Raw genomic sequence first — 14108 nt, 5'->3', positions numbered from 1 at the left:
GCTGTGAGTGAGGTGGACCATATTGGAGAGTTTTGGCCAGAGAAAGGACAGGACTTACTTTGCATTTTACAGGATCTCATCTCTGTAACTGATGGGTGTAGAACAAGTGGAATGTGAGTGAGCTGAAGCAGAGAGACCAGATAAGAGGCTGCTGCCACAGTCCAGACAAAAGATGGTGATGGTTTGAACCAAAGTTCGACTTTGGGATTATTATAAAGGTAATAAATGGGGTTATTATGAAATTAATCTACATTTTGGAGCAGATTGGTGATGGAAAGTCTAAGAAAGAGGAATTAAGGATGACTCCAAGGTTTTTTTCCCAGAAGAATTGCAAGAAGGAATTTGACATTAACTGAGATGTAGAAGTCTGTAGAAGGAGAACTTTTTTGCAGCGGAAAGGAGAGGAGAATTAGCAGTTCTATTAATATCTGGAACTTGTTAAATTTAAGGCACCTATCAGATTTCCAAGTGGAGAGGTCTAGTTAAAAGTTGCATTTATGAATCTGAGCCCAGGTTGGAGTTATAATTTTGATAGTTGTTATGGACTGACTTGTGTCTCCCCAGAATTTGTGTCAAAACTCTAACACCCCAATGTGACTATGTTTGGAGATAGGGCCTTTTAAGAAGGTAATTAAGATTAAATGAGGTCACGAGGGTAGGGCCTTAATTCAATAATCCTTAGAAGAAGACGAAGAGACACCTGAGTGGCTCCTCTGTCTTTCTCTGTGTATGTGTGTGTGTGTGTGTGTGTGTGTGTGCACGCGCGCGCGCAGAAGACAGGTTATGTGAAGGCATACAAAGAAGGTTGCAAACCAGGAAGAGAGTTCTTACAGAAACCAGCCCTGCTGGCACCCTTATCTTGGACTTTCAACCTCCAGAACTCTGAGAAATAAAAAAAATTCTGTTTTTAAGCCACCCAGTCTGTGGTATCTTGTTATGGCAGCCGAGTAGATTAACACAGGAGTCATCATTGTGGAAATGGTTTTTAAAGCCATGAGGCTGGGTGAGATCTCCAACAGAGTGAGCATAGACAGAGAAGAGGGCAGGGCTAAGGACTCAGACCCCAGGGCCCCCAACATTAAGAGACAAAGAACCAACAATGGAGCCTGAGATAGAGCAGCTAGGGAGGAAAGTGGCCTGGAAACCAAGTGAGGAAAACATTTCAGGGCGGGGAGAATTTATGAACTGTGTCAAATGCTGCTGAGACGTCCAGGAAGATAAAGATCAAGAACTGATTTAGCCAAGTGGAGGGCATTGTTACTTTGAAAGGAAAGAGTGTAAATAGAAAAATGGGAGCAAGAGTCTGATTGGAGTAGGATTAAGAGAGTGTATATAAGATTAAGGTATAAACGCACACACACATACATACATATACACATAAGGGAAAGGAAAGCTCTTAACAGTAAAAGGACAACTAGTAAATGAAGGAAAAGAGGAATTAGAAATTTACTATTTGGCAAACATTCTAGTAGTAATTGTTTCAAGAGAGAATCATTAATGGATATTGCAATAGTGGATTAAAGTTTGACAAGAAACAGGATATTTGCATAGTCCTGGAGTATCTCCTCACAGGGTACTTATTAATTACAAAGGCTAACATTGTAACTTTACAGTGAAGAAACCGATCAAGTGATGAAGTAAAGAATCCCCAGTAATGGGGCAGATTGACCTGTCCCTCATATGACGCACTGAGAGGGGTGCAGCATACTTTCAGTGGTATTTCTGTTAAAGTGCATAGCTGATTTAGGAGGAAATGTTGTTCAGTCACTAAGTTGGGTCTGATTCTCTGTGACCACATGGACAGCAGCAGGCCAGATTTCCCTGTCCTTCCCTATCTCCTGGAGTTTGCTCAGATTCATGTTTATTGAGTTGATGATGCTGTCTAACCATCTCATCTTCTGTCACCCCCTTCTGCTCCTGCCCTCAATCTTTCCCAGCATCAGTCTTTTCCAATTAGTCATGGGCTCTTCTCAGGTGGCCAGAGTATTGGAGCTTCAGCTTCGGCATCAATCCTTCCAACCCCTTCATGGTTTATTTCCTTTAGGACTGACTGGTTTGATCTCCTCACTCTCCAAGGGACTCTCAAGAGTCTTCTCCAGCACAATTCAAAAGCATCAATTCTTCAGCACTCAGCCTTCTTTATGGTGCAACTCTCACATCCATACATGACTACTGGAAAAACCATAGCTTTGATTCAGTTCAGTCCAGTTCAGTCGCTCAGTCGTGTCCGACTCTTTGCGACCCCATGAATTACAGCATGCCAGGCCTCCCTGTCCATCACCAACTCCTGGAGTTCACTCAAACTCATGTCCATCGAGTCGGTGATGCCATCCAACCATCTCATCCTCTGTCGTCCCCTTCTCCTCCTGCCCCCAATCCCTCCCAGCATCAGGGTCTTTTCCAATGAGTCAACTCTTTGCATGAGGTGGCCAAAGTCCTGGAGTTTCAGCTTTAGCATCATTCCTTCCAAAGAACATCCAGGACCGATCTCCTTTAGAATGGATTGGTTGGATCTCCTTGCAGTCTAAGGGACTCTCAAGAGTCCTCTCCAACACCACAGTTCAAAAGCATCGATTCTTCGGTGCTCAGCTTTCTTCACAGTCCAACTCTCACATCCATACATGACCACTGGAAACACCATAGCCTTGACTAAATGGACCTTTGTTGGCAAAGTAATGTCTCTGCTTTTGAATATGCTATCTAGGTTGGTCAAAACTTTTCTTCCAAGGAGTAAGCGTCTTTTAATTTCATGCCTGCAATCACCATCTGCCATGATTTTGGAGCCCCCCCCCAAATAAAGTCTGACACTGTTTCCACTGTTTTCCCATCTATTTGCCATGAAGTGATGGGACCAGATGCCATGATCTTCATTTTCTGAATGTTGAGCTTTAAGCCAACTTTTTCACTCTACTCTTTCACTTTCATCAAGAGGCTGTTTAGTTCCTCTTCACTTTCTGCCATAAGGGTGGTGTCATCTGCATATCTGAGGTGATTGATATTTCTCCTGGCACTCTTGATTCCAGCTTGTGCTTCTTCTAGTCCAGCGTTTCTCATGATGTACTCTGCATAGAAGTTAAATAAGCAGGGTGACAATATACAGCCTTGACATACTCCTTTTCCTATTTGGAACCAGTCTGTTGTTCCATGTCCAGTTCTAACTGTTGCTTCCTGACCTGCATACAGATATCTCAGGAGGCAGGTCATGTAGTCTGGTATTCCCATCTCTTGAAGAATTTTCCACAGTTTATTGTGATCCACATAGTCAAAGGCTTTGGCATAGTCGATAAAGCAGAAATAGATGTTTTTCTGGAACTCTCTTGCTTTTTCCATGATCCAGCAGATGTTGGCAATTTGACCTCTGGTTCCTCTGCCTTTTCTAAAACCAGCTTGAACATCTGGAAATTCACAGTTCACATATTGCTGAAGCCTGTCTTGGAGAATTTTGAGCATTACTTTACTAGCGAGTGAGATGAGTGCAATTGTGTGGTAGTTTGAGCATTCTTTGGCATTGCCTTTCTTTGGGATTGTAATGAAAACTGACCTTTTCCAGTCCTGTGGCCACTGCTGAGTTTTCCAAATTTTCTGGCATATTGAGTGCAGCACTTTCACAGCATTATCTTTCAGGATTTGCTTTGACTAGACAGAGCTTTTTTGGCAAAGTAATGTCTCTGCTTTTTAACATGCTGTCTAGATTTGTCAAAGCTTTTCTTCCAGTTAGCAAGCAGCTTTGAATCTCATGGCTGCAGTCACTGTCCTCAGTGATTGTGGAGCCCAAGAAAATAAAGTTTATCGCTGTTTCCATTGTTTCCCCATCTATTGCCATGCAGTGATGGGACCAGATGCCATGATCTTAGTTTTTTGAATGTTGAGATTTAAGCCAGCTTTTTCACTCTCCTCTTTCACCCTTATCAAGAGGCTCTTCAGTTCTTTGCTTTCTGCCATTAGGGTGGTGTCATCTGCATATCTGAGGTTATTGACATTTCTCCCGGCAGTCTTGGTTCCAGCTTGAGCTTCATCCAGCCTGGCATTTTGCATGATGTACTCTGAATATAAGTTAAATATGCAGGATGACAATATACAGCCTTGATGTACTCCTTTCCCAATTTTGAACCAGCTCATTGTTCCATGTCCAGTTCTAACTGTTGCTTCTTCACCTACATAAGGTTTCTCAGGAGACAGGTAAGGTCGTCTGGTATTCCCATTTCTTGAAGAATTTTCCACAATTTGTTGTGATCTGCATGGTCAAAGCCTTTAGTGTATAGTCAGTGAAGCAGAAGTAGATGTTTTTCTGTAATTCTCTTGTTTTCTCTACGATCCAACAGATGTTGGCAATTTGATCTCTGGTTCCTCTGCCTTTTCTAAATCCAGCTTCTACATCTGGAAGTTCTCAGCTCATGCACTGGTGAAACCTAGCTTGAAGGATTTTGCACATTACCTTGCTAGTGTGGAAATGAGTGCAGTCGTGCAGTAGTTTGAACATTCTTTGGCATTGCCTTTCTTTGGGATTGGAATGACAATTACCTTTTTCAGTCCTGTGACCACTGCTGAGTTTTCCAAATTTGCTGCATGTTGAGTGCAGCCCTTTCACAGCACCATCTTTTAGGATTTGAACTAGCTCAGCTGGAATTCCATCACCTCCACTAGCTTTGTTCATAGTGATGCTTCCTGAGGCCCACTTGACTTTGCACTCCAGGCAGCCTGACTCTGCAACAAGAGAAGCCACCATGGTGAGAAGCCTGCACACCTCAACTAGGAAGTAGCCCAGCCTCACTCACCACAACTAGGGAAAGCCTGTGTGTTGCAACAAAGACCAAGAAGAGCTAAATAAGAACAAAAAGCAACACATAAATATTTGGGCACAATATTGTCACAAAGTGCAGTCAGTCCTCCACATCCAAAGATTCAACCAACCTCAAACTGAAAATATTTGGGAAAATTTTTTTTGTTTTTCAGAAAGACCTGAAAAGCAAAATATGCATTTGCCACACACTGGCAACTATTTACTTGGCTTTGGGACTTCACTGGAGGTGCAGTGGTCAACTCCTTGCTTCCAATGCAGAGGGCTTGGGTTTGATCCCTGGTCAGGGAGCTAAGACCCTACATGCTCCAAACTGCAGCCAAAAAAACAACAACCATCACCACCATCACCACCACCACCAAAATACATGACATTTACATTGTTTTAGGTATTATAAGTAACCTAGAGATGATTTAAAATATATGGGAGGATGTATGTAGGGTATATGCAAATGCTACACCATTTTATATAATTTTATATACCCACAGACTTGAGCATTTGTGGATTTTGGTATCTGCAGGAGGGCCTGGAACCAATTCCTCCCTGGATACCAGGGGATGACTTGTAGTTGGGAGGGCACAGCTGTAAGTGGAATCACTGTGAATCTGTGGGCTGAATCAGGAGCTCTGACTGCTCAAACACCACAACTGCATGGCTGTGATGGTCCAAAATTGTGAGTGCCAGCTCTAGGTAAAGTTCTGAACCAAGCACAACCTGATCTGTTCCCAACTTATTTGCTTTCTTGGCAGATTCACTGTATATTAAAACCAAGCAAATAGTGTGTTGGAAAAGGCGAAATTGTAGACAATAAAAAGATCAGTGGTTGCCAAGGATTTGGGGGAAGGGCAGGAGGGATGAATAGATGATGCATGGGCATTTTTAGGGCAGTGAAACCCTTCTCTATGATACTGTCATATGAATACAGGATATGCATTTGTCAAAACCCACAGAACCTTGCAACATAAAAAAGTGAATCTTAATGTAAACTATGGACTTTCGTGAATAATGATGTGTCAGTATTGGTTCATCAGTTGTAACAAATGTATCACACTAATGCAAGATGTTAAAAATAGGAGAAGCTGGGTGTTGGGGGGAGAAGTATAGAGGTACTTGGTGTAATTTCTTCACAAATTTTCTGCAAACCTAAAACTAAAATAAAGCCTATTAAAATGAAGGAAACAAAACAAGCCTCCCAGAATTCCCTGGCAGTCCGATGGTTAGAACTCCATGTTCTCTCTGCCAAGGGCCGAGGTTTAATCCCCGGGCTGAGGTTCAATATCTAGTCGGGGAACTAAGATCCCACAAGCCTCATGGCTCCGCCAAAAAAGCAAAAACAAAACAACAAAATACAACAACACCCCCCCACACACACACACACACTGTGTTTTCTGTGAAATAGAATTTAGTCCCAGGCTCAGATTATTAAAAACAAGATTTTCACCTATGCTAATTAATAATGGAATGTTTGAATACAGTATTTGACTTGGGATCCATTGAAGGATGTCTGCACTCCTGATTTCCTCCTGCCCTATGCCCAGGCCACACCCCAATCAATGGGGCTGCCAAATACCCCTGACAACGCTGCCCCACTTGAGATCTTGGCACTGAACCCTTGCCCTCTGTTCCTTTACCTTGAAGAACATCCTTTAAAACTCATAAGTGCCTCTTGCTGACCTTGGGTGATGGAGGTTGAAAAGTCTCCCTAGGGGATTCCCTGGTGGTCCAATGGTTAAGAATCCACCTTCTAATGCAGGGGACACAGCTTCGATCCCTGGTCAGAGAAATAAGATGCTATATGCCATGGGGCAGCTAAGCGCTCTTGCAACTAGCAAAAAGTCCACACGCAACAATGAAGACCTAGAGGAACCAAAAAAGAAGAAAAGTCTCCCTAGCCTCCGGAACTCCACGGTTACTGGAGTCCCTCCAGCCTCTATCAACATAACCCACACCTCAGCTTCCAGAACTTTTTTCTGTATGAATCCCAGCCCCTTACTCATTGTATGAGCTTGAGTGAGCCATGTCATGTCACCTTACTAAGCCTCAGTCTCCCCATTGGTCAGAAAGAGGGTGGTAAGACCTGTCTCACAGTATATTTATTTGTTTGGTAAATATCTGTTGAGCACCAACTGTGTGTATTGGAGCTATAATGTGAACAGAATGAACATCCCTCCCTTATTGGAATGCATGGTTTCAGAAGGATAGACAAAAATCAAATAAACGAACAATGTCAGGGAGGAAGAAAAAGAAGACAGGGTCAGAAATAGGGCTAGGGCTGCTCGGGTATAGTTAAGGCTTCCTGAAGGAGGAGGCATTGGAATGAGATCTGATTGAAATGGAATGAACCATGCAAGTCTGCAGGGAGAACTTTCCAGACAGAACAGCAAGTACCAAAGCCCTGATGTGCTTGGTGTGTTTGAGAAACAAAAAGGAAGTAAGCTGGCAGGAGTGCATGAGTAAGAGGAGAGAGACAATACAGGAAGATAGGGAGAGAGCAAACCGGGCAAGGAATCTGGGCTTTATCCCGACTGTAGCAAGGAGAAAACTTGAAGTTACTCACTGAGGAAGCCCTCCTACATTGTGTGTCCTTGCATATGAGAAAAGTGGGCAGGTACACTCTAAAGCCGCCCTCCTGTCCAGGACCATGGTCTGTGTCCTTTTGATGGAAAGTGCTCTTCCTCTTCCCTGCCGGCTGGTGATGGAATGTGTATCCAGGCTGTAGTTCCAATAAAATAACACGAGGTGGCGACACAGGGTCGCGTTTCTAACTTGGGGGTTATTGATTCAACCCTGAATATTCATTGGAAGAACCGGTGCTGAAGCTGAAGCTCCAATACTTGGGCTATGTGATGCAAAGAGCCAACTCGTTGGAAAAGACCCTGATGTTGGGAAAGATTGAGGGTGAGGAGAAGGGGGCGACAAAGGATGAGATGGTTGGATGGCATCACTGACTCAATGGATGTGAGTTTGAGCAAACTCCAGGAGATGGTGAAGGACAGGGAAGCCTGGTGTGCTGCAGTTCATGGGGTTGCAAAGAGTCGGACGTGACTGAGTGACTGAAGGACAAAATTGATTCCAGCGCAGTGGTTACCAAACTTATACGTCGTCAAAATCACCCGGAGGGCTTGTTAAAACCCAGCTTGCTGGGTCCCACTCTCAGAGTGTTTGATCTGTAGGTTTGGAGTTGGTCCCAAGAATCTGTATTTATAACAAGTTCCAGGGGATGCTGATGCTGCCAGTTCAGGAACCTCATCATCAGAACCCCTGGTTGGAGCCCTGAGGTAGAAACCAAGACTGCCTCCCTTTCAGAGATGGGATAACAGAGGCATCTGACCAAAACACTCCAGTACCTTCCCATCATGTTTAGAATTAAATCTAAGCCTCTGATCAGGTTCACCTCCACCCTTACCACAAGTCCTCGTTTGTCTCCTCATCTCATCTCCTGCCACTTTCTAAGCAATGGCTACACTATTTTGCTCCGTGCCTTGAAGCTGGTTCCTGCATCACAGCCTTTGAGTGTGCTGTGCGTCTCACCTGTGATGCCTTCCCCACAATCTTTTCCTTGGTTGGCATCCTCTCATTCTTCATGCCCCAACTTGAATGTCACCATTTGGAAAGCTTTTCCTCTGCTGGTCCGGAAACTGGCACCCCTGCTCCTCTTCATCCCTTTCTTTCCTTTTGAGTGCTTGTGTTTGTGCGTGTGTTAGTCGCTCAAGTTGTGTCCAATTCTTTGCAACCTCATGGACTGTAGCTCCCCTGTCCATGGAATTTTCTAGGCAAAAATACTGGAGTCAGTTGCCATTCCCTTCTTTCTCCAGGGCATCTTCCCCACCCAGGGATTGAGCCCAGATCTCCCACATTGCAGGCGGATTCTTTACCTTCTGAGCTACCAGATAATCCCAGCAAGCTTATCTTGGTTGGTTGTCCCCTGTTTAGATTCTAGGCTTTTGAAGGCAGGGACTGCTTTTTGCTTCATCCCAAGTACCCAGGACAGTGCTGGCAGCATGTAGGCCCCCCAGGAAATAGTCATTGAATAAACAGAACTAAACACTTTTCCAGACCCTACCAGAGAGCCACTGGGTGAGCAGGGACTCCATGTAAAGGATATGGATTGTGTGATGTTCAGCATCACCTCACCCTAGTCCCAACCCTGACGTTCAGAGTGATCTGGAAGGAAATAAAGATAAGTAAAGGGACTTACCTGGTGGTCCAGTGGTTAAGAATCTGCCTGCCAATGCAGGGGACATAGATTTGACCCCTGGTTCAGGAAGAGTCCACGTACTGAAGGCCAACTAAAGCCTGTGTACCACAACTACTGAAGCTCTTGTGCTCTGGAGCCTGTGCTATGCTACAAGAGAGGCAGTGAGAAGCCTGCACACCACAACTTGAGAGTGCCCCCCCTTCACTTGCCACAACTAGAGAAAGCCTGAGAAGGCCCAGCACAGCCAAAAGCAAATGCATGAAATCTTTTAAAAAGATGAATAAGATAGTGTTTGTAAATAGTTTATAGCCTTTCAAGCATTCCTAGCTCACTGTCTACCTCATTTGGTATCATAGGGGTGGCTCAAAGAGACTCCCCCAGAGTTCTGGGTTTGGTGGGCAGAGACACTGCACAAATAATAAATTTGTAAATCCTTTCTACCTCTGTTATTGCATTGCACCCTCAGGTTAAAAAAAACTACCCCACACTCAGCAATAATGCAAAAGGAGAACTGCGTGTCCTTTCAGAAACATGCTGGAGCATCCTTTTAACAGGCCCACTCAAGGGTTATCTAAGTCTCTCGGGGAACAGATCTTTTGCTGACTTGTCATTTACTCATTTGCTAGGCCCTGAACACGGGGAAGTTCTGTGTTCACTTGTGGGTTTATTTATGATTTTTGGCCAGTAGAAAAGGTCATCCTGAAGGTTGTAGTTGTTTTGCCCTGTAGGAGTTTAGGCAGTTTCACTCTGCAATCATTTTTCAGCATTTTGTCTTTCATTGATTATAAACTTTCTTACACTCTTTGAACCAACTTAACAGCCCTGCTGATTGGTTAAACACTAATGAATTACAGATAATTTTGGCACGTGCTTACTTTTTTGCTGTTGTTAAGCAAAGTCTGTATTTTCAAGGAAAAAGTACCTTTTCTCATTTTCTCTTCTTGGCATAAATCTTAATTATTTCCAGGAACCAAAACTTCCTGAACCCCTTTCAGTGTCATCTAAAACTCGAACTTTCTCTATTTCTGGGTAAAATGAGCTGCGCAGTTCTATCACCCTTTTTGACTTCAAACTTTTCTCGGCCAAAATAACAGTACAACACCAACATTTCCTCTATGCTTTTCATCTATGACACCAGCTCCTACATCTATGAAGTGTTTTACAGTCAAGCCAGACCATGGAGCTACTCTCCCAAAGCACCCATAAGGAAGGGCTAGCTGAATTTCAGGCCATGATCAGGGCCATGACGTGCTCTGAGAGCCGAGCAAAGAGGAGCCACATGCTGCCTCCTCCGCAACCCGGGCGGCCTTGCTAGGGGAGACGACTTATGCCTCTTGAGAGCAAGACACGGTTGGGCAGAATGTGGGCCCAAGAGAGAGCAGGGAGGACACGCACTCAAAAAGAAAATTATTTATTTGCCTGCTCAGGGTCTCAGTTGTGCCGTTCGGGATCCTCACTGCAGCGCACCGACTCTCTAGCTGTGGCGTGCAAGGTCGTGGTGTGGGGCTCGAGTTTAGATGCCCCCAGCATGTGGGATCTTAATTCCCTGACCAGGGATCAAATCCACAACCCCTGCAGTAACACGGATTCTTAAACACTGGACCACCATGGAACCCCTTGGCACACGTTTACTTTTTATTTGTGTGAGAGTTATGTCTTTAAGTTTTAAAAAATTAATCTTTGGGGACCATCTTTATGAGAATGGCTGATCATCCCTGTATTCCAGATGAGTCTGTTGAGGCTCAGAGAGATACAACATTTGTCTCCATGAGCAAAAGTGAAGCCGGGTCTTGACCTTAGATGGGCCTGACCTCAGCGGCCCCAGTCCTTCAGCAACACCACACTCATGAGTGCAGTGCTGTCCTGGGCGTTTTATAAACTCTTCCACTTAATTCTCGCAACTCAACAATTGACATGTTGCTACCTGCATTTAAGGACTAGAGTTGGGAAAGAAGTCACTTGATGTCACTCAACTTTGATGCCTTGGCAGCAAGCCTTTTGGAATCCGACAGACCTGAGTTTCAACTCTAGCTCACAGCCTCTTTAGCTAAGTGACCTCAGGCAAGTTGTTCACCTAACTTCTCTGAGTCAAACTGTAATACGGGAATAAGAGCCCCTTCCATGTGGGGGCTGTTGGTAATACTGACAGGCAAATCTAGGCCTGGGGCCTCCAGGCTCACAGTGACACCAGCTTCTCTTGTTCTGGAATCCAGCAGGAAAGAGCAGTTGATTTGTTGCTGGCTCTTCCTGGTCTTCCCAGGTGGCGCTAGTGATAAAAAACCCTCCTGCCAATGCAGGAGATGCAAGAGATGCAGGTTCTATCCCTGGGTCGGAAAGATCCCCTGGAGGAGGAAATGACGACCCACTCCAGTATTCTTGCTTGGGAAATCCCACAGACAGAGGAGTCTGGCAGGCTACAGTCCATGGGGTCTCAGAGAGTAGGACATGACTGAAGCTTCTTAGCACGTTCCTGGGCTGACTGGCATAAGGATCCTGGAAGGACAGGCAAGTACCTGGTGAAAATGGGAGGGAGAAGCTGCTGGGCAGAAATGTGGGGGAGCTCAAAGGAGTCCCCAAGTTGAGCGCAGGTGTGGACTGCTGGGCCAGGACTCCAGTCAGTCAGCTGGAGACAGCAATAGAGCCTGGGTTTTGGGGTCAGGCAGCTGGAAGTTCTCTGAGCTCCAGCATCCAGATCTGTAAAATGGAATAATAATGACTCTTCCCTGTTTCAGATTATTGTGAAGCCTCTGGGGACAGTGGGCTTAGCTGGAGGGGTGCTATTCTAGGCTGTTCTCTGGGACCTCAACCCTTGTCTGTGGCCTTTCTAAAGCCTGAGGAGGTTATTGATCATGTACTGATAAGGATAATGATGGTAGAGAACATCTGGGATAGATTAGGGGCCACTAGGAGGTCCTCCTTCAGAGTTTTGGGTTTGTTGGGTCAGAAACATGGCACAAATACACAGCCAAGGGTCGTTTAGGGCTTTGCAGTTGACTTCCACGCAGTGGCATCACGACCTCGTGTTAAGACAAACTCTCTGTGTCAAGCATTCTGTTAAAGGCCTGACAGGCTTTATATTTTACTCTTCCATGTGAAGTAGGTGGGTGTCTTGACCCTCATTTTTCACCTGAGAAGAATGAGGCACGGGAGGTTCAGTGACTTGCCTAAAACTACACAGATAACAAGTGGCAGAGTAGGGACTGGAGCACAGACAACCGAGTTCCCGAGCTGGCCTTTCGAGTGGAGAGACCACACAGCAAGTTGGAGGCTCGGAGGCCTTTGGAAGGACCTGAGGCTCCTCTGGCCACTCCTGCCAGGCCTTGTGCCCCACTGTGCCCCCTGGAAGTGGCTGCAGGGGAGGAGAGAGGATGGCCGGGGTGCTGAGCCTGAGGGGGAGGCTTTAGGGAGCAGGCAAGGGAGGCGGGGAAGGAAAGGATGTAGGGAGGGCCTCTGTCCCTCCAGAGCAGCTGAAGGGAAGATAAAGTCCTATGGAGATGTAGCTAGGGGCCCAGATGAGGAGGAAAGGAAGAGGCTGGGAGGCGGAAGATACAGCTGCAAGGGAGGAAGCAGAGTCTGGAGTCTCAGGGGAGAGTGGAAGGGGTGGGCTGGGGACAGGCCAGGCCCTTGGCCCAGGGTTCTGGACCCCTGCCACTCCAGCCTCCACAGATGGGACCATGTGGAAGGACCCTCAGCAGATGCCCCTTTCACTCCTGTGCCGTGCAATGCTGGTTCCACCAAGGTGAGCCCAGAGTCCCTGCCCTCAGTGGCTCACACACTCTGAGCTCAGCTGAGTGACCAGATGGGCACTTCAGGGCATTCATTCATTCATTCATTCAACAAATACCTATGAAGGGCTCACCGTGTGCCAGGCTGGGCTCCTAGCAGGAAACTAAGTCCCTCTGAGGAGACACTAAGTTCCAATTCAAGGAGCCCCCGGTCCCACGAGGAGACACAAAACACAGGAAACAAATCAGTGTACAATAACATCAGGTCAGGCTGTAAAGCCCGAGAGGTGAGCAGAGGTATTTTATGAGGGTAGTCAGGGAGGGACTCTCTGAAGTGACATTTGAACAAAGACCTGCTATCTTGCGGCAAAGGAACCTTACTCATGCTAGCATTGATTACTCTCTTAGTAAAATTCTCCCATCTTCTCTCCCCTGTGGACTCACTCCCAGGTGATGTCATCCAGCCCTGTGACTTTGGCCTACCCATGCCCTGATGATTCTTAAATGTAGATCTAACAGGTAGGCAATTCCCTGGTGGTCCTGTGGTTAGGACTCTGTGCTTTCACTGCTGGGGGCATAGGCTAAATCCCTGCTCAGGGAACTAAGATCCCACAAACTGCGAGGGACAGCCAAAAAAAATCTAACATGTGGATCCAGGCTTTCCCCTGAGCTCTAGATGCTGATATCTGCCCATCAACATGCCCAGCACTGTTGCTTCTGCAATTCTGTCTGTCAGTAAAGGGCCACCCTTCATGCCGCTGCTCAAGCCCAACACCAAGGAGGGACCTCCTTGACTCCTCCCACCTCACCCCTGCTTCTTGTCCTGTTGGTCCCATCTCTAACATACATCCGGAACTCCATCCCATCTCCCCTGTCCCACCGTCACTTTCATCTGGCAGCTGGACTGTGATGGTACTTAGACCACATCAATTTCAGGTTGAAAGCTGATGGCTGGGGCAGGTGTGGGCTTGTGAGGACACAGCCTGGGGTTCCAGGTCTAGACTGAGTCCTGCCTAGGCTACTATCTGTCGTGTGATCTTCAGTAAGCTGCCTCCCCTCCTAGTCTCAGTTTTCTCCTCCCCAAGGTGGGGATGTGTCTGCCTCACTGGGGAGTGGAGAAGGTCCAGTGAGGTAACTCTGTCCTTAGTCAGGGGAGAGGAGGCCACCAGCAGGAGGCAAGGATTTTATTCAACAGGAGCTTATTGCACCCCAGCTGTGTGCCTGGCACTGTACTTGGCTCCAGAGAGGTGATGGTGGCAGACAAGAATGTCGCTGTCTTTGCTCTCAGAGCTCTAATGGTGCCAGGAGAATGGGGAGGCCAGGAGGGCACCCCCAGCGGGGGCATGGCATAAGCCAGGGTGTGGAGGTGGGATGGATGGCAGTGCAG

The sequence above is a fragment of the Ovis canadensis genome, chromosome 13, assembly GCF_042477335.2.
Source record: "Ovis canadensis isolate MfBH-ARS-UI-01 breed Bighorn chromosome 13, ARS-UI_OviCan_v2, whole genome shotgun sequence".
In the NCBI taxonomy this organism is placed as follows: domain Eukaryota; kingdom Metazoa; phylum Chordata; class Mammalia; order Artiodactyla; family Bovidae; genus Ovis; species Ovis canadensis.
The sequence above is the reverse complement of the archived record's forward strand: the minus strand, read 5'-3'. Positions refer to the sequence as shown.